At 39.2% G+C, this 20358-nt stretch overlaps 1 protein-coding gene across 1 annotated transcript in view; it reads right to left on the bottom strand.

Moving 5' to 3' along the window:
• Window positions 1-20358, bottom strand: part of itfg1 (integrin alpha FG-GAP repeat containing 1) — a 181890-nt gene that overhangs the window by 76873 nt on the left and 84659 nt on the right. The gene's annotated exons all lie outside the window — the stretch shown is intronic.

Below are 20358 nucleotides of genomic sequence, written 5' to 3'. Positions count from 1 at the left end.
CAAACAGCATGACAAAGACAGATAAAGACAAATAAATGTGTTTTCTTGTCTTTACATGTCCCTACCGTACACTGTGCCAGCACAAGCTTATCTTTATTATCATGACTTCCACAAAAAGAGATAGAGACAAAAAGAGAACAGCATAAAAACAGCAAAGTACAATGGAGATGCTGATAATGACAAGTCTCTTTCTCTCTCTCAACGCACGCACACACACACACACACACACACACACACAGAGTACGTACTATATAAAGTGCAGGCTGGCATCAACCTAGCAATCCAAATGGTCAGATTGGTACTTGAAATGTGCTCTGTATGCCTCTCCAGCGCACTTAGCCTAGTGTAAAAAAAAAAAGCGTGGAAAAATGGCTGAAGTACTGCAGTGAAGCAGTAGCAGAGTGCCGGTTAACTAGCTTTGTTGCTATTGTATTGTGTTATTGTAGTTTTTTCATAAAGTATCTAATGGCTGCTTTGATTGCTGTTTTTTAAACAGTATGTAAGCTCTGGTAATCAGCAGCTGGCACAGTTTGTCAGTTCAGCTGAATTCTGGCAGTGCGAGATGGTTTGTGGTAAGACCTTGTACTTCTCTGCATCAACCTCTGGGTTTTCATCAAAAATGTTCTTTATTAAATGATGACGCATGGCAGTAAGAAAGCTTCACGAAGAAGGCAAAGTTCAATGAAACTTCTAAAATATTACACACTTTGACTTAGGATACTATTAATTCTAATAAACACAGCATAAACAGCAATGGAAATTCAAAAAGTGAAATAAGCACGACATTACTGGACTGACCAAAACTGGATATAAAACATATTTCTACCTGCCACAATGGCATTCGTTCTGCCTCTCCCATATACAAAACAAGTACTTGCCATGGTAGTCTAGCCTGTGCATTATAATCAATCTAATTTATATCCTCAGACAACACCATACATGGCCATAAAAAGATCAACCTAAAACAACAATCAAGCCTCAAACCATTTTTCATTTGCTATGGGAAGCTGATTTATTATCTGCACTCAACTGAGGGGATTAAATTCACTTTTGAATTTTTGGTCCCAACATTTCAAACAGTCCCTTAAATTTTGTCTGACACTAAGCTGGAATCAGTAGCTGGCATTGCAATATAAAGAGTAAGTGCAATACTCTGGGTATAGTACAGGAATCACAAATGCTTATTTAGTACGCAAGGTCTGGATTTAGCTGCCAAAAAGACAAGCATCTGTATTTAAAACAGCGTAAAGTACAGGAAAGAGGAAGAACTTAATTAATTCCTAAAGCGGGCACATAATGCCTCAAGCACACAGATTAAAATAGCGTCAGTTCCAGTGACAGACATGCTGGTGTTTCAGGGTGTCTGCATCTTTATGTGTGCTGGGAGGAGGCTGTATGTGGGGCTGGGGGCTTGTGTTGGATTAACTGACTTTGGCTGTGATTATACATATACTAGCTGGAGGTTTGGTTTAAGGTCGTTCTGTGTAATCCATCAATACAGCATATGCACTAGACCCTTCCTCCCATCTCATTAGGCTTAAAGTTAACAGCACAGCACCTTCAGAATTTGACCAGCTGTCACTAAGGACCTGCCACTGCAGCACCTATTGGTCAAGATGCACTCCTAATGGTGAGCACTGATTGGCTCATCGGCAGATAATCAGGTCTCCAGCTGCAGGAAATTGTCGCAATTTTTCAGGGACAGCTAATGTGTGTGTGTGTGTGTGTGTGTGTGTGTGTGTGTGTGTGTGCAGATAGAAATGTAGCCATTTCAAAGTTTCAGGCTGAACTTTAGGAGGCTTTTGATTGTTATTCACCAGTGTGTGTGTGTGTGTCCTTTCTGAGATTTTTGTACTTCAAAAGAACCTCTCTTCAGCACTGCAGGGGAGGTGATGGTGGCGATGAACTCAAGGTCATCAGGTGGATCAGACACACACACGCACACACTTACAGAGAAAGCAAAAACAACTTCCCCCTTACATCTGTAAAATCTGTATCAATCTTGGAACCCATCGACTGTCGGTCTGACAACGCTAAGCCTCTGGGGGCAACAGCCAGTATCAGGGGTTCTGGTGTAGCCAGTTGATATCTGGGCCAAGAGTAGCTCTTCCATACGCTGGCTAATTTCTATAAACAGATATCTACATATGAATGCAGATACATTTTGAAAAAGCTAATGAAGAGATAAATCAGATTATCAGATGATATTCAATGGGTTCCCAGATTGCATTTCGGACAATTAGTTCTGCCTCTCCACACGGACTGTTTAGGTGCCACTCAAGCGTGATTGGTCAATACTGCTCAGACTACAAACAGACACAAAACTCTTCGGATAACTTGCCCCAATGCCTTCAGATTCTGCATACATATGGAGATATCTGTTTATAGAGACAAGTTTTGTGTTGACTGCTGTAGGTTTGACAGCAAACCTACTGCTATTTTTTTAGTGCGTTTAAAAACACAAATCTATATCAACAACTATGATAAATCATTAAAAAATGATATCCTAAGCCAATCCTGAAGATCAGTACCAGTGCCTATCTGGACATATTTAATTCATCATATTGGCTAAAATAAACCTGATCATAAGCCGTTAGTTTTGTAAAGCTGCTCTCCTTAAGACAGTCCAACACTAACAACATCTCACTCGCACATGTGAGTGAGAATTAAGAGTGCTGTCAGTGTGAGAAACTATGCGGTCGCTCTAGTGTGAATGACTGACAATGGTAAAATACACAATACACAAACTGATTAAACTCAACGCACTGACTAATCTGTTGTTAAATCTTTTATTCCTTCTCTTTCTTTCTTATGCACAAAAAAGCAATGGACCAAGGTTCAGGTAACAGCTATCTTATTATTACCTGGAGCTAACCAGCTGATCATATCAGGTGCTGCTGTTCCCTGAGTAGCTTTATGACTGGGAAAAATAAAACTACCCTCCATAACACCACAATACAATGGCATGGTTTTGTATTTCCAACAAAACCAAAAGAGTGAGGCGTCTCCTCTCCAGCTAATTGTGTCACAGCAATTTCAGGAGTAGCATTCTCCCAGTGAAACTTTGCTTCATATATCAATATTTTACGGTTATCAACTTAATAGTTATGGTGTGACACATTTAGTTGGTGACAGCTGTTATTTGGTGTATATGATATGTACATATCAGTCTAAACTAAGTGTACAGAGCATCTTTGATACAAAAATGACAATCTCTATTATCTCACTAGGCAACTGTGTCATTTAGCTTACATGTAAGTACTGGAGCAGACTTGGTATCAGCAGATACCCACAATCAAAGGACTGAGATTGGGATCAGGCAAAAAAAAGTATCTGATCTTGCTAAATAAGAAATGACTTAACAAACAAACCCCTAGATTAAATAATAAAAATTAAGATGAATAACTGAGTAGTCTTCTAATCAAAATCTCTCATTAAACTTCATGCTGAACCATTATGTATATTAGCCTACTGGTTGAACAAGTTCAAGCTCTTCATTTTGAGACAAGTTGAGAGCATGGTAGAAAGTTTAAGGCAACTCAAAATGTTTTCATTTTGTTTCGTGTCAAATTCTCCTGCAGTTACACAACAGTAAGTAAGGTTAGTTAACCTCAACCTAATTGTAACAATGTCAGCTTGAAAAACAAAATCTTGGATAAATAATATAATGAAAAACAACACTGAAATGTGACTTGCAAAAGTCACACAAATGTGCACTTTCAGCCTGTGTCTGCAGCAATGTCAGCGTGTGTGTGTGTGTGTGTGTGTGTGTGTGTGGGTCTGAGGGTGTGTGCCTGGGGGCTTCGATTATTGTATGAACCCAGTGTCAGCACTGATGTGTGAATCTGTGTGTGTGTGCCTGCAGGGAGTCTTCCACTGTTCCTAGCTCTACTCGCCCGCTCTCTAATTGGCCTCCAGAGGGGCAGTCGGCTGGCAGAAGGCTGACCACTGATCACAACTATGACCGTTCTCACCCTGTGCCTCAGATGCTCTGAGAGGCCACTGTTACCTGCTCACCCTCACCTTTTCCCCTATCCATCCACTCATCTCCCCACCTAACTATTAATCTCCCTCAAGCTGAGAAGCTACACCTCCTTGTTGATGTCCCTCTTTTCCTCTTCTCTCTAATTTCCTCTTATCCCACACTGACTACCTGCTCCGCCTCCATCCACCAATAAGTTCAGTTTGAGTTCATTCAAATAACAGTTAAAATGCAAGTGCAATCATAATACATGATGGAGATCAACACATTGTCCAGATTTGAAAAAGTGCAAATGTATTATACAGTAACATTTACAACCTACAAAACACCCAAGACCCAAAGAGCTAACTACCCTGACCCTATCTACTAAATGGTGCCAAGACATTTATTCTATCAGTCGAAACACTGATTAAATAGGTACGATACTAAAAGACATATGGCAAGTGGAAATAGCAGTACAATTTAAATGGATTTAAGAGTAGAGTAATTAGTTAAGAAGTCTTCAGCCGTTTAGGTTATTCAGCTTTAACATATTTTAGTAGTAACTGATACCTTGAGCCAGGACACAGATAATGACATATGACTGCCATCTACTGGCCATAGTAATTACTACAGGAGCAGGGGACAAAGTGAGAAGGGTGGGCGGGACAAGTGGTGGATGGGTCAAACAAACACTGGACTCTTACCTAGGAGACCAGTGTTCATGCCCTGATTTCAACATTGACTTTTTTTAGTAACAACGTGCCTAATGCTATAATTTGTGTAGCATGTAACAGTAGTGATGTATGTGATGTATCATATGTGACATATATCATGTGACATACATCACCTTAAATTAGTGACAAAAGTGCTCATTTACTGCCAAACTATGATTATTTTTCAAACCCAAACCATGCAGTTTGATGCTTGGTTGCAATTGTTTCATAACATTACAGACTGTGTTTAAATCTGTGATTGTTACAATGGTATTATACGGGGCCAGATCATATACTCTGAGGCATTTGAGGGAGTGTTGCCTTCTCCTCTAAAATTTCACAAGGTAACTATCAAATGTAGTTTAATAACTAGGGTTATTAGGTATAACCCGATACGACCGGATATCTGGTTTGACAAGCGAGAGATACGGCTACGTCGGTAGCAGCCTCCTCAATCGATATAAATCAGCCATGAATCCTTAGATGAATCGATTGTAAAGTCATGGATTCGGGTATCGCGAGACTAGCAATCGATTGACTGACTTTAACAGTTTGCATCTCGAAAACAACACGAGAGCTGGCGGCATGCTCCGTAGCAGGCATTACTGACAACGATAATGGATGTAAACATCAGCGCCAGCTTGACCGGTGGAGCTGAGGAACAGAAGCTAATGCTGGTTGGATAAACCAGGGAGCAGCCAAGCCGCAGCAGAAACTGAAGGCGAATCCTGCCGGTTGTGGGTTGAACGTGGGGTCACAGACACAGACAGAAATACGTATTCCTTTAAAATACGGCGGCGCATGATAACGGCTTACCGGCGACCGACAAGCCCGGCTCCAGGTGTAAGAAGTCTTCGTCGGTGTCATGACTGCCCAGAAATACCAGCCAAGCCCTGGCAGCACACAGGTATGTGACGTATCAGAGGAGAAACAAGCAGTTCACATTTCCACAAACCTCACCGCACTTTAGGGACTGTTCTTTACTTGTCAGGGGAGGAGGGTGGCTGGTTGATTTTGATTTTATTTATTTATTTTATTTTGATCCCTCCTATGTTAATCACTTATTGATGCTGTTTTTGAAGTATGAATAAGTCAGTAAGTAATTTATTCCATTGAAATATCATTGATGTATTATAGAAAAGTGATTTATCTTTTTATAAATGACAGAGTGTAGCAAACACAGAGAAATAGTCTGACATGCTGTCAGTGATAAGCTGCTAGTCATCACAGTCCATGATATCAACTAATAACAGGAAATGTCAGATTCTGCCCCTACATTGCATGTTATTATTTTATTCTGCTTTATGTTTATATTGTACAGCGTTATAATAAACTTTATTCCAGACTCAAGTCCATATAAGATACATACAAAAACACAGACAATACCATAAAAACAACACAAGTAGGTTTAAAACACTTAAATTTTACTTAAAGTTCACTTCACTTGAAGTTTAAAACTTCTTCTCATTTTTATATTGATCCCATCCAACAAAATGATGTTCATTCAGCAAGTCTTTTTTTGGTCCATGTCTAAAAATAAATACATTTGACATGTGATTTTGTTGTTTTTTGACTTTTTATTTTATTTTTGCCAGTGCCATACAGCAACAATGCTTGGGGATGTGGTCTTTTACAAATTTGAAAATACTGTAAGAATGTCACTTTTATAGAATTGGCTTCTTTATTTTATAATGTATGATTAATGTCTACATCAACAAATGTTAACCATAGAATCGTATCGAATTGTTCTGTATTAAAAATATATCGTTTTTGAATCGTGTCGTAACCCGTGTATCTAGATATGTATCGAATCGTCTATCACAGAGAGATTCCCAACCCTACTAATAACTATGTAGAATGCAAGAAGACTTCACAAAATATTAACATACAGTATACGGGGGAGAAGTCCTAAAATGGATCCCTGGGGGACCCCATATTTGATGATTTTTAAGATTAAGATTTGTGACTGTAGACATATCCATATTGTTGCCTCCTATACATATGACTTCTGAATCAACAGAGTGCTGTGCTTGTGACACCATAATCTTGAAGTTGGTTTAGAGGAATTTAAAACTAAATAGTGTCAAATGCTTTTAGTAAATTAGGGAAAACTACAGCGCTGCAGTCATCTTCATTAATAGCGTTATTGATTTTTACTTTTTTTTGTTTTGATCAGATCACAAATTGCCATACAAGTCATGCTTTTTTCTAAAATCATATGGTGATGAGACAAGAATATTTGATTAATCTGAGTAATCACTAAAGCACTATTCGGACGGGATTAGTTTTACATGGGCACGTGGGGTAATGTCACTTTACCACAGGACGTCAGTAATATTAATGGCCAATTCGCACGGGATAAGAAATGTCAGTAAAACTACCACAAGTGGGAGGGGTAAATCCATTCACGCACCGCCGTCCCCTCCTGCCGTCATGTGCGTATGATAGGACTGTCAAAAGCACCATGAAATTGAGGTCGAATATTTTCGAAATAATTTAGTAGAGTTCGAATAATATTAGAATTTATTATTAGTAGTATTAGTAGACCTATTAGTATTAGTATTATTTTATTTTTTTTTTTTTTACAAAAAACCCCACAAAAAATAAGATGCTTATTGCAATATGAAGGTGACACTCGGATGAAAACACCCGTTCTGACCTGCCAGGTATGACCAACTTCTGCCTCACTATCTGAGCAATGTTTGGATACTTCAGTGCGTAGTTTTCCACCACAAGAGTGGTGGCTGGTCGGCTTGTAGTGGTGTCTCATTCTGGTAACGTTTCATCTCTTCTTCAAACAGGGTAGGCAGGGAGGCAGCAGGGGCAACACTCTCCCTGTATGTCTCCCCGAACAGGTAACACATCGTGGACAGCGCAATGGGTGGTGTTGGCGCAGCGGGCTCCTCCGTCGGCGCCTCTCCCTCCGTCGCTGCGTCCCGAACGGGATTCGCCGTGATATACAACATTATTGATAGTATTAATTAATTATTAATGATATTCGAATTATCAAATTTAGGTTCAAACTTATTAAAAAATAATAATAATAATAATAATAATATATATATATATATATGTATATATATATTCGAATATATTTCTAACTTCGATTTTTTTTGGACAGCCCTAACACACATATTTACTGCTGGTCTATTCGCACGGGATTAGTATTACCTGAGGTAATTGTCCTGGACCCTTTTACAGAGGGTAAAAGTCGCGGTAATCTTTACTGACATTGTGCGGTAATTATTACTGACATGGCACATTCGCACGGGACTAAAATATCTGGTAATTATTACTTTACCCCACGTACCTATGTAAAACTAATCCCGTCTGAATAGGTCTTAAGTCAGTTATACACAATTCTCTCCGATACTTTGGAGAGAGTAGGCAATACTGATAAAGGTCTGTAGTTGTGTATATCATTTGTATCACCAGACTTGGTACAATTACAATTCACACTTATTTATCATTTCTGGTAAGGCTCCACACAGTAAAGACAGAGAGAGATTGACAGACTAAACAAGAAGCTCCATGATTTCATTCACAATAGCTTTAAGAATTTCGCAACAGATTTCATTTTTGCCAGCTGTATGGGAGCTTCTCATATTCCTAATAATTTTCATTTCATTTCTGTCAGTTGGCGTCAAAAAGAATGAATTCAAATAATTGCCTTGAAGATATTGTCTGCCTTTGCTCCACATTTTCCTCCTTTTTGCCCACCAATCACAACACCAAGGACTCGGTTAAAATGCCTTCTAGCTGTGTGTTATTTTTATAAAGTGTGATGTGGGTGCATTTGATAAAGCACTTTTCAGTTTTGATGATGGAAGCAACACAGCCGCAGACTCGTCTCTGTTTTCCTTGACAAAATGACCTACTGTCCCTCTTTTAACTCTCTCCTCTATCCTCCTACACCACTTCACAAACCCCACCATCTTTTGATGATAATGTTTTTCAGGTTGGCCAGCTTTAGTCATACACCATTTATTTGATTTAGTCAATTAGTCACCTATTAAAATTACTAGAATATTTGATCAAAATAACTAAAACTAAAAAGTTGACACTTTTGTCTTTCATTAATTGTTTCCTCGTATTCATATTATCATTAGGACACCATTTTCTAACTTTTTTCAGAAGAATGGAATTTAACTACAGAAAATAAGGTTTTAAAGGTAAAAGAGTTCAAAGGAAAGATCTGTTGCACTAGCTCTGTGTGAAGATATCCTGCCTCATGACAATCAGTTATGATTACTTGTCTTTTAGGACTTATATAAGGCTCGAGTCAGTACAGAAATTATAGTTCTTGTCAGTAATGGCAGTTTTAAATCACTGTAATCCACTCTTTAGTGCTTTTATAATTTCCACTCTCTCAGTTTCATTTATCATCTTGAGGAATTTTCATCTCTTCAACTGATGTACTCCTTTACCCTTATAAAATAAAGCCCATATACACATATGTTCTGCAGCAGATTTCAAAAAACAAAACCTTCACTTTCCCTTTTGTTGGCTGTAGTTGGCAGTAATAACAGTTTAAAGCAAAAACAAAGACAGATAGTGGCTTTTGGGACTTTAATTACAATCACAACAAAGAAAAAAGCAGTAGAAACTTAGGGAATGTAGAGATAAAATAAAGTTGGCTTCACCTTGATTTACAGTGTTTTGGATTGTCTTGTCAATTGTATGTTGCTTTGGACAAAAGGATCTGCGAAATTCACAAACTTACATTGCATTTAGCCAAGAAAAGTGTAAGATGTACAGACTGTTTATTACATTCATAGCTCCAAACATTGCTTTAATGTGACCCCTAAATACAAAGGCAATTTCAACTTGTGACCCCTTGTATGACGGTGCATGTCTGTGAGTTGGGAGTTCAAGTGAGAATGACTTTACCCTCAGAGATGGTTTAGCCATTTTACAAATATAGGTCAGTCAAGACAAGTACTCAAACTGTACTTCTCAAACCAGTCACAGTCTGGGTTATTTTCTAAGACGTTATCTCATTTATCTGTCTTTGTCAAGTCTTGAAGCGGGTGTTGAGAACAGAAAGCCTGAGTTACTAACTGGGGGAGTGGAGTTTGACAGACATATAGGATCAAATTGTTTTAGAGCTTGACCCATTCTAGAGATAAAAAAGTCAAGATATCTCAATCTCTGCTTCTTCTATTTACCTTTCTTTTTAAAATCTACCTCTTGCAAGTCTCCCAAGTTAAAATAAAGAAAACAGTTGCATTCTTTTAACAGTTAAATTACGACCATTAAATTAGATTATTATAGTGTTGATGTAGAAGTTTTAAGGACATGAACATTCCCTGTCAATACACACACACAAACAAACACACACTCTCTACAGTTATCCCCCTGCTGGAATGACTCAGATTTAACAATTCACCAAACTATTGACAGATTGACAGTGAGAGAGACAGGCTGACAGGTACAGAAAGAGAAAAAGGGATGTGAATGAAAGGTGACTGAAGGGAGGTAGTGGGCAGGTCCACAGAGATGAAGTGACAGCGAGACAGCTATACATTGTCAAGGCCCTAAAACACTGTGGTTTCTCATTCTGCTGGCCACTGTGCTGACGAACACAGGCAGTGACTCGTGGCAACACACAATCAAAGTCAAAGTACATCCTTTGGTAGTGTCACTCCTCTACACGAGCCGCCTGCCACAACTCACACTTTCATCCTCCCCGTCTCTCCCTGGCTGTTTCCTCGCCTCTCACTCTGTTGTGTTACAAAGTCAGCTATCTTTTGAGCCTGTCCTTATTTGTCTTTTTGTTCACAAGATCACAAAACAACCACCTACAAATGAGCTTGTTTCTCAATGATGTAAAACAAGAATTTCATTAGAAAAGAAAATGCAAGTATCACATCCATTCCCCTCCCTTCCATCACTTTCCTTAAGTGTCAAAAAAGACTAAAGAATTGCCACAAGTTGCAAATCCACATGTATTGTGGTTCATATTAAGACTGGATTAGTGTTATTAGCTTGCCAATATACCCAGCTGGGAAGCAATAAAATCTTGCATAACTCTGAATACTTGAGTAGCTGAGTTTGTGGGTGGAAGTGAGAGACGGATCAATGCTAAAGCCTGGGTGTGAATTTGGGCACTGGGCTTGAAGTCCCCATCTGTCACTGCAGTACTGCAACCCCTGTGGCCCAAACACTGGCTTTGTTAATGTTTGCACAGGAATAATATCCCAAAATGACTGACTGAGCTTCTGATACAGTAACAGACAGCACATAAACACAACATTCAACTAAATTAAATCATGGGAATAAAATAAAAAAAGGAGACATGTTTTCAGCTCTGTCAGATTATGATGGATAATCCATCTTTTGCTGGATGGCTCTGCTTTTAAGGAATCCAAGAAAAATGCACATTTAGTCACTGGTGTCAACTGTATATACACAGTGATACCAGACAGAGGACAAATGTGACACATTCAGGACTAAGTGATTCATCACCTAGGTCCACACTGAAATATCTCAATATTGGATGGATTTTCATGGAACTGTGTAAAGACATTCTTGACATTCAAGACATTCTCCTCGGTTGATGAATTATTACTTTAGCAATTTCCCAACTTTTCTTCTTGTGCCACCATCAACATTTTATTATGTAAACTGTTCTTTTTTGTGACCAAATACCAGCACAACTACTGACTTCAGATGCACTTTGTGTTTAGTCCAGTCACATAAGAGCAAATGCAGACAACCAACTTTTGCTTGCCGAAGCGATATTCATGTTGAATGTGAGCAGTGGTCGATGTTACAGACACACAAGGCTAGCTTGCTGGCTAATTTTACCTAACTTGCTAAGGAACACAGCAATATATGACGTTATTGGTGCATTTTACATTTTCTTACACTCCATGCCCTTTTCCCATCTCAGTGCCAGCCAGGCAGCATCTCTCATGTGGGGCAGTTTTTTCATGGCCAGTGTCATACAATATGGGTCTGTTAAACATGACAACAATTACTGTCTCCTACACACATATGCCCACCTCTTTACTACTGGTCAAGCCTGTGACTGTACCAGTCAAGGCTTACCAAAGCTGAACTCCACATGATGTAAAGATTTTAATTTGCTTTGCTTTCCGAGTGAAGGTTTTATTCACCCTGGTGCTTGCGCTGAATAGAAGTGAACGGCAGGCAAACATTCAGCAGTGTTCATTTTGCTCATGTGTGACTATACACTAAACCTGCTAAAAATCTTCTTGTTAGTATTGTCATTGTAAGCATACAAAGCACCGCTCTGCCTCAATACAACCTCACAGTGAAGTGTGTGTGGCTGTCGACTAAGCACTTTACTCCTCACAGATCACCTATCAATCAAACTTCTATACTGTGTGTGTAGGTGTTGCTTTGTTCTTTGTATATCACAGCTTAAGCTAACTAGCTGGTTAAATCCATTCTAAACAAAATGGAAAAAATAAAACCACTTGGCTTTCTATGCAGCACAGGATTAATTCGCAGACCTATCAGAAACTGGGAGCTATTGAAAACATTACATAACCTGGATAGGTTGCATTACTACTGTGTCATATCAACCCATGACAGAGAATAGCAAACCAGAGATGTATTTATGTGCCCACACTGAAGATTATAACTTCAAAGAAAAAGATGTGCTTGCTGTTAAATGAAGCACACATACACACACCTCCGCAGATTTTGCTGCAATAGCAATGCCGCCTTCCACACTTGAATGTGGCATAATGACATTCTTTAAAACTAATCATCAAATGGCAAACACCCTCTTTCATTATGCTATTACTGAATAGCTCCCTAGAAAGCTGCTTAATTTTCTTTGTTTAGGAAGTCATCTGAGGCCAAACCAGCCACCCACCAATAAAGCTGCACTTTGGAAAGAAAATATTGTGCAGGACTATCGAGGCAAATGCCTCATGCTACTCCAGTTTCCACCCTGGTATTAGCAACAAAACCGAGAGACAAACACAGCTAACCTGCTTCCAACATACAGAGAAGGATGGATTTTAAATGGCATTGCCTAGCAACAGACTGCTAAGCTCTTGGCAGCTGCTTGGTCGGGTTGCATACTGATAGATGGAGACACACACAGACACAGACACAGACACACACACACACACACACATACACTGAGAGCAACACTAAAACTTAATGTGATGGAACTCATCCAGGCATCAGAAAGGTGAAGAGCAGTGAGCTTTACATAACCAAGAACATTAATTGTTGCTCTGCTACACGTGAGTGGGCACAGAATGAGGTGTTGTCTTGACTTTAACTTCCGAGTTTATAACATTTTATCTGAATTCAGCACAGATGTAGACATTACCACAATGCCAAGTTTACTGCTATATTTCCACAACCAGATCTACAGTTCATTACAAAGATACTAAGAAGGAATTGTAAAGTACTTAAGTTTTCTTTCGGTCAAGCTCACTGATGCAGACCACTGCTCATAAAACAGCACAAACATTCGTTTAATTCTAAGTACAAGTGTCTTACAAATGTTTATGACTATAGTTTTATTAGAGGTTGTTGATTTCAATAAATGGAAGTCTCAGAAATGTTATTAGGAAGTTCCCATTGAGGAATACAAGGCAAAGGCAACCCAGTGGTCGTGCAATAGCCATGTGTTTGCCATTGTTACGCACAATGACTTTGACCTTAAGGATATATAGCATAGTCTCTGCAATACTCTGTGTGGCATCTCTTCTGCAGCAATATGCAAACTGTCTGTAACCATGTGCATGTGCTCTAGTCCATTTAGGAGTTGCCGATGCAATTCAGCAATGTACCGTGCTGTGGAAAAATTTAAATAACCAGAAAGCCACCTGGAGGGTTGATGCCAGATGAGGTGTATTGAGGAGGCGAACGTTTTAGCCGATGACCAGCAAAACTGTCGGCTGAGTGACAGCCATTGCAGGCAAAACTGTTCATCAGTGGCTCATTAACACTCATGAGTTCAGCTTACTACACACAGTGTTTGCAGTTGGTGAAAGATGGTGTCCTTAAAGCAGAATCAAATAACCAGCAGAGTAGTTAGTTTTTATTTTAGTTAAATGATCTAAATGATCTTGCTGAGAACATTCTGTTATTTTCAGATACATACTTAGCAGCTGGCTACTGTACCTAGCCATTGTAGTTGTAGCATATAAATGGTTGACAGCTAGGAGACACAAATACCATTTGGAATCTGTCTGTTAAAATGTTAAGTTTATCATGTTAACTATGTTTACACGCTCACTCATATTCCCCTACTATATGGATTATGACAATATTCCAAAGTTGACAAGGGCCATGTAAACAGCATTTTCTGTTTGGATATTTCTGAGTTAGACCTTTTTCAGGTCAACCCAACAGGTTTTTGGATGTGTGCAAATATCACAACTCAGACCTTTTCAAGAAGGTGGTTGAAGGAATGAAAGATGGAGGCTGTGTTTGCACAATCGAACAAGTTCACTACTGCTGGAAAACAAAAAAAATATCATGATGCAAAGAAGCCAAACGGCCAAAAAAGCTCCAGCAGTTCACTTTTCTGTATTCTGACTTGATAAATGACATGTTAGGACACATAAATGGAGTATGCATGGCTGCATGTAAACGGGCATATTAATTTTCATTAGCTATGCAAGGAATATTGTGTTTTTCGGAATGAATATTTTGTCCGTAAATGTAGTTACTTTTTAAGCTTATCATTTTAAAGCTTTGAAACCATACCTGTGACAAAAGTCTGTGATGCTAGAGCTAGTGTAGAGTGTAGAGCTGTCAACAGTGTAATTGGAAGTAATCTGTGAAATACCATTAAGCTTGCTTTTACACTGCCAGATGTGACTCACCACTGCTTTGTCATTATTACCATAAGTGGTCAACTTTTTTTTGCAATCATAAAAATAGCAATATAAATCCCAGCCCAATTACTGGTGAGAAAGATTACAATTAGATATTTTGCCAAAAAATATTCGGCTGTGTGTATCCACTCAACGGCATAGACAAAAGTGTTTAGTTTGAAACCTCCCTTGTACTACTCTGTGTAGTTTGGTGAGTGAGGACACATACTGTAATGACAGAGGCAGAACAGTAAGAGTGAGACAGATTGACAGACAGGCAGACAGACAGCCTAGTAGAACTTTTCTGAACAAACCTTTCTCCTGCTGTAAAATACATGTTTGTCGCATGACATGAGACGGACAGGAGAGATGAGGGCAGAGATGTTTGCTGTGATTTCACTGTGCAACAACCTCAAGCAGAGGTTAACTACATTATTCTGTTACTGTCAGACACTCACTGACCTACAGCCTGAGGAGCTCTACACATAAATGTGTGCTGTGTTTGTGTGTGTTGTGCGGATGTGCTACATCTCCCGAAGGCTTTTCCAATCTCGTTGTTGATTCACACTCTTTTGCAAAGACACTTGTGACATCTGAAGGTGCCTCTTGATGGACAATTACATTTCCAGTCAGTGGTATCTGTAATAACTAGTAATAAATACTGAGGACATTGTGGCGTGCTGTCATGTAGTGGTGTGATATCAACAGAACAGAAATCACTTAAGTTCAGCTGTTTCCATCTGTGACCTCATTTTGTATTCCAGAAATAGCTCCCTCTCAACACATACTGCCACATGCATGGCTACATGTTACATGTACACTCTTGCTTACACACACACACACACACACACACACACACACACACACACACACACACACACACACACACACACGCGTGTGCAGAGCAGCCCAGTGGAGGGTGGAGTGTGACATTTAGACCATTTCTCCTGCAATGGGGGGCTCTTATGAAGCTGGGGTGGACCATTTCGACATCAAACACTCACAGCCAGCAGGACGCTCTGTCTCCCTGAGGGCAGCGGATGAATGGAGAGTGTGTGTGTGTGTGTGTGTGTGTGTGTGTGTGTGTGTGTACCTTCCTGTGAATGTGAAGCTTACCTGAGTTAAGAGAGTGGCTAGGCTGCTGGCTGATCTGACAGACAACCATAGTGCCTATAGTGCCTATAAAAATAGTCAGGTAGTCTAACCACATCTGTGTAGCAGCATTTGATACAATGAAACAACACTTTTGTCAGTGTCATCACAGCAGACAGCTGTAAAACAAAACTTTGTTTTAGATCTACATCATTACATTACTAAATCTAATAAGGATGGGAAATAGGAAGTTCTGCAAGGGCACTTTCACACTATGCTGCCTTCTTTGAGGAGAAAGGGCACTGCCAAGACCACATTTTGTGTTGATATGGAAATCAAGCTGCTTGATGTGTGCTTTGTTTACCTAATGATTAGTTGCAGTAGCTGCATGCAGTATCCCCTCAGCACTTCCTGGAAGACTTTGTACAAACCCAAAAATTCAGCTAAGGTGCTTCCACTCTGACTCTGTATGATGAGCACCAACTGCTAAAATTACTACTGCTACTGCTGAGAAAGCTAAACCATCCCATTTGTTTCACTGTTACAAATTAAAAGCCTACTTCTAATCATCTCTGTGATTGGCTGGTTCACAAACACAGTGCATGTCACATTACCTCATACAAGTTATTTACATTTGACAGAGTATAAAAAACAGAAACATTGTCAAACTTCTCCTAAACTCAACTTGCATTAAAAATCAGCTTCTGAGTAAATGTAGGGTCCAACGGGGAATTTGCATTTGCAGAATTACGCCTCATTTTTATCTACAATGCCTAGTTTTAATGGTTGTTACTGACATTGAGTAGTTTGGAGAGGCAGCAGGTGAAATAACAGTATTTAGATCTTAATATTCATTTACTTGTCTAGTGTGTATCTGTCTGCATAAATAAAATTACTGAGTGGGTGTTTTCAGAATTAAAACTGCTTGTTCTGGGCTAAATTAATGTGAAACTTTGAGGAAAACTTGAAGTGTGCTTAATATGTAAGAGAGTACCCAGAGCTGCCCCTGACAAATCTAAATGCTTTGGAAATTCAAATAATCATGGGTTTGCCAAGTTGTTCATCTGTACTGGCATAATACAAACACTGTATGGACACAGGCCTTGCAATACAAGACTACGAAGTATCTTCACACACCTGTTGTTGAATTATTTACACTCCTGGTTTGTGTGCTCATAGCACCGTCAGTATCCCGTCTCCCTGTTTCCCTGTCTTCATGCAGCATCCTCCACAGACATTACAGTATTTCACACACACATTTGCCAACACATGTTGTCCCCATCTCTCTCTAGCAGGCATATACTATACAATCCTCTCATGCTCAGTCTCTTAGAGAGCCCTAAAACCTTAACAAGGGAGATTTAATTAATTTTCAAAGTAAACTGGTGAGCCAAGAAGGAGCCATTATCTTTATGTTGAATGGCGGCAGTTGTGTGTTCCCATGGAGAGAGCATTTTTGGTGGCATTCAGGAAAACAGTATGGCTTTGATGTACAAAATGAGGGAGAAAGAAAGAGTCTGATTGCTGTCCTTTGTGTTTCTGTCCTTACAATGCGAGAGCAGGCACATGGTCAATATTTTCTGCAAAGCCTTCTATATTCTTAGTTGCAAGACTTTTTCCACTGTGTCTCTGTATAGTATACATCAATCCTAGACATTAGGATCACATGTGTCCGTGTGTTTAAAAATAATATCATGGGAAGGTTTAAACAAAGAGCTTTTGCTGGGGCATTCTGCGTTTTTGGGCTCAATGTGTGACTTGATGTGGTATTTAACAGAGAAAAGTGTTTTCAGTTCAGCAGATATACAATACACCAGCAGTATACCTGTCATGAAAAAAGTCAAGTTCTATCACAATTAAACCGCAAAAGCTTCCGTCTAGAGCTGCAATTTTGCATGGAGATATCACAAGAGAAAGTAATATCAATTTCTCATCCAACATAGCCTCATATACTCAAACCAGAAACTCGATTTTCCTTATTGCGGTTGCCATCTCCAACAACAGTCAAGATCTGTCCTGTGTGCGTGTGTGTGTGTGTGTGCGCAATAGGTAGCGTCTAGCTCTAAAAGCCTAGAGGAGGTTTTAAGGCCCGATCGGCATTTTTTCTCTGACATCAGCTGGTCAGAGCTAAAAGAGCAGAGGAAAGCAGCGCTGCCAACTGCTGCCCACGCCATGCTCTTCACTTTAATACAAACACCAAACAAAAACACTCCACATACCTCATTATTGGAGGAGAGTTTAACACTTCAGCAAATGAAACAGCACAGCACATGGGGAGAAGTGACTCGTGTAAACATGTCCACACAACGGCGCATATGAATACCCTTTGTATACTGACATGAGCAAACAGAAGATGCTGTAAATTGTTGTGGGCCTCACCACCTCCACACATGATGTGGGTGGTGAGGTGCATAAATTGCTAAAAAAAAAAAAAAAAAAAAAGATTCTAAAGCATATTCATTTTAGTGTCATTGTTAAGTGGTTACAGTGCCACAATGAACATTATGTTTATGTAAATTATTGTTGATCTCTGGAAAGACCCTACAGAGTCAATATCCTTTAATCTATCAAGACACTGTATTATTAAGAGCTTTGGTATATTATGATAGTATTTAAGCAGGTAAGAAAATGCGTGTATTTGTTTAATATATGTGAGGCAAAGTGTCCTAAAATCACCCCAAAGTCAGGTTTCTGTTAGTGTTAATCAGCAGCAGAGGTGAAGCAGCTTTCTAAAGCCAGTCAGAGGCAAACATCAGGAGATACTGCCTCTCTAACCTATTTAACATTTCTGCCACTTTTGGGGGAAAAGAATAATCAATCCTGGTCTAAACAGAAATATGTTTGTCTTTGTTTTTGAACAGGTCTTTTTTTCCAAATTTATTTGGGGAATTTACCAATCTGTTAACTTAAAGGAACAGTTCACCCCAGAATAAAAAAACAAAAAACAAGTTTATACTCTTACCTGTAGTGCTATTGATCAATCTAGATTGTTTTGGTGTGAGCTGCAGAGTGCTGAAAGTATCAGCAGTAGAGATGTCTGCCTTCTCTCCAACAAAATGTAACTAGATGGCACTCAGCTTGTGGTGCTAATAGTGCCAAAATACAGACAGACCTTGTTGTGAGCAGTTTCAGTTAAGAACTTTTTGATTTCGAATAAACTATGCCCAAAAAACATATCACAGCGCAGTAGGAAGCATGCATCTACTGCAGCTCAGCTAGCACCACTGAATTAGCTTACGTTACAGCTCAACCAAGGCCGCAGCATTAATGTTTACATCTTGCCTCTCATCCATGAGTAGATGCATGCTTCTACTCATGTAGTTTGGTAGAAAGAAAATAGTTCCTATGTGAAACTGCACGACAAGGTTTGTAGATTAACTCAAGTAACTGGGACATGATTTCTGGAGAGAGACACTGCTGCTGAGTTTTTCAAATGTATTTTTTGGTGCTTTGACTACCACCAGCCGAGTGCCATATAGTTCCATTTTATGCGAGAGAAGGCAGACATCTCTATGGCTGATGTCTCTAACACTCAGTGACACACACCAAAACAATCTAGATTGATGAATAGCATTGCAGGTGAGTGGGGAAAAATGGACCTTTGACCTTGGAGTGAACTGCCCCTTTAAGACTGGTTGCCATCACACACTGTAGATCGCATAAACCACATGAAAACAAAGACAGATAGGAAAACCGCCCCCTGTTAGTCTGGAAATTATTTGGGTTGATAAGTATTATCCAAATAAACCAGCTGCATGGTTTATATATACAGTATATGCAGCGCATATAGTGATATGCATTTATGCATTACATTGTCAGGCCTAGGCACTGTGGCAGTGATACACAAACAACTACATGTGTTTCCATAGCTACATGAATGTCTGTGATAAATAGACTGAAACACAATGAAGTTTCTAAAAATATCACAAATACTTAACTTCATCTATGGTCCATATGGGCAAAATATTCCCCACCCTTGGCAATCAAGATGGGTTTTTTTTCTGGCAACATTAGAGTGGGAAAATATGTTACAAAAAACCTTCACTACAGCAAGTTATACATTATTGATTACTCTTAATTATTCAGCCCTCATGAGACAACAAGGCAGTCCTGGAAAATAAGTAAGACAAGCATTAAATCAATGAATTATTCTTCCACAATGGAATTTGCAAGTGACAAAAATCTATTGTAGCTGCCAGGAAGCCTTCTGAATAAAAAATACTGATACATTTTATATCAGTATTCTAGCTGCTTGATTTATAGCCATGAGGAAACAACATATACAAATCCCAAGATTCTTAAACAAAGCAATTCCAGCTGTGGTGAGATGACCGTCATGTCTCTGAAGAAGGGTGGGAGCTTGTCATTGCAATGCCATCTTTATGCTTACTGACTCGTACACCTTGAAAATTGTCAGTTTGATGGTTTCATATGGTGGGAGTGACAGAGGAATGAAATACTGCTCAGAGGCTGGTTGCCACATGCTGGTTATACCCTGAGGCTAAAGCAACAAATGCACCTTTTACAGGAAGAGAAAATTATTCTATTTAAACCTAAAAGTAAGGAAAATATATGTTGTATTTATTGTAAAGCAGAATGTGGTATGAAGAATATGTTTGCAGAGTCCCAATTACACTGACCATGAGTCTTTTTTTTCACCGTGAGAGTAAATATGTTGCAGATTTCCTCTGAAATCAATAGTAGGCTCAACATGTGCACAAAGACAAGAAGGGTGTTAAACCATCGTCTTTGTGTGAATGTGCCTGAGTGGGCA

The sequence above is a fragment of the Epinephelus fuscoguttatus genome, linkage group LG2 (assembly GCF_011397635.1).
Source record: "Epinephelus fuscoguttatus linkage group LG2, E.fuscoguttatus.final_Chr_v1".
In the NCBI taxonomy this organism is placed as follows: domain Eukaryota; kingdom Metazoa; phylum Chordata; class Actinopteri; order Perciformes; family Serranidae; genus Epinephelus; species Epinephelus fuscoguttatus.
The sequence above is the reverse complement of the archived record's forward strand: the minus strand, read 5'-3'. Positions and strand labels throughout refer to the sequence as shown.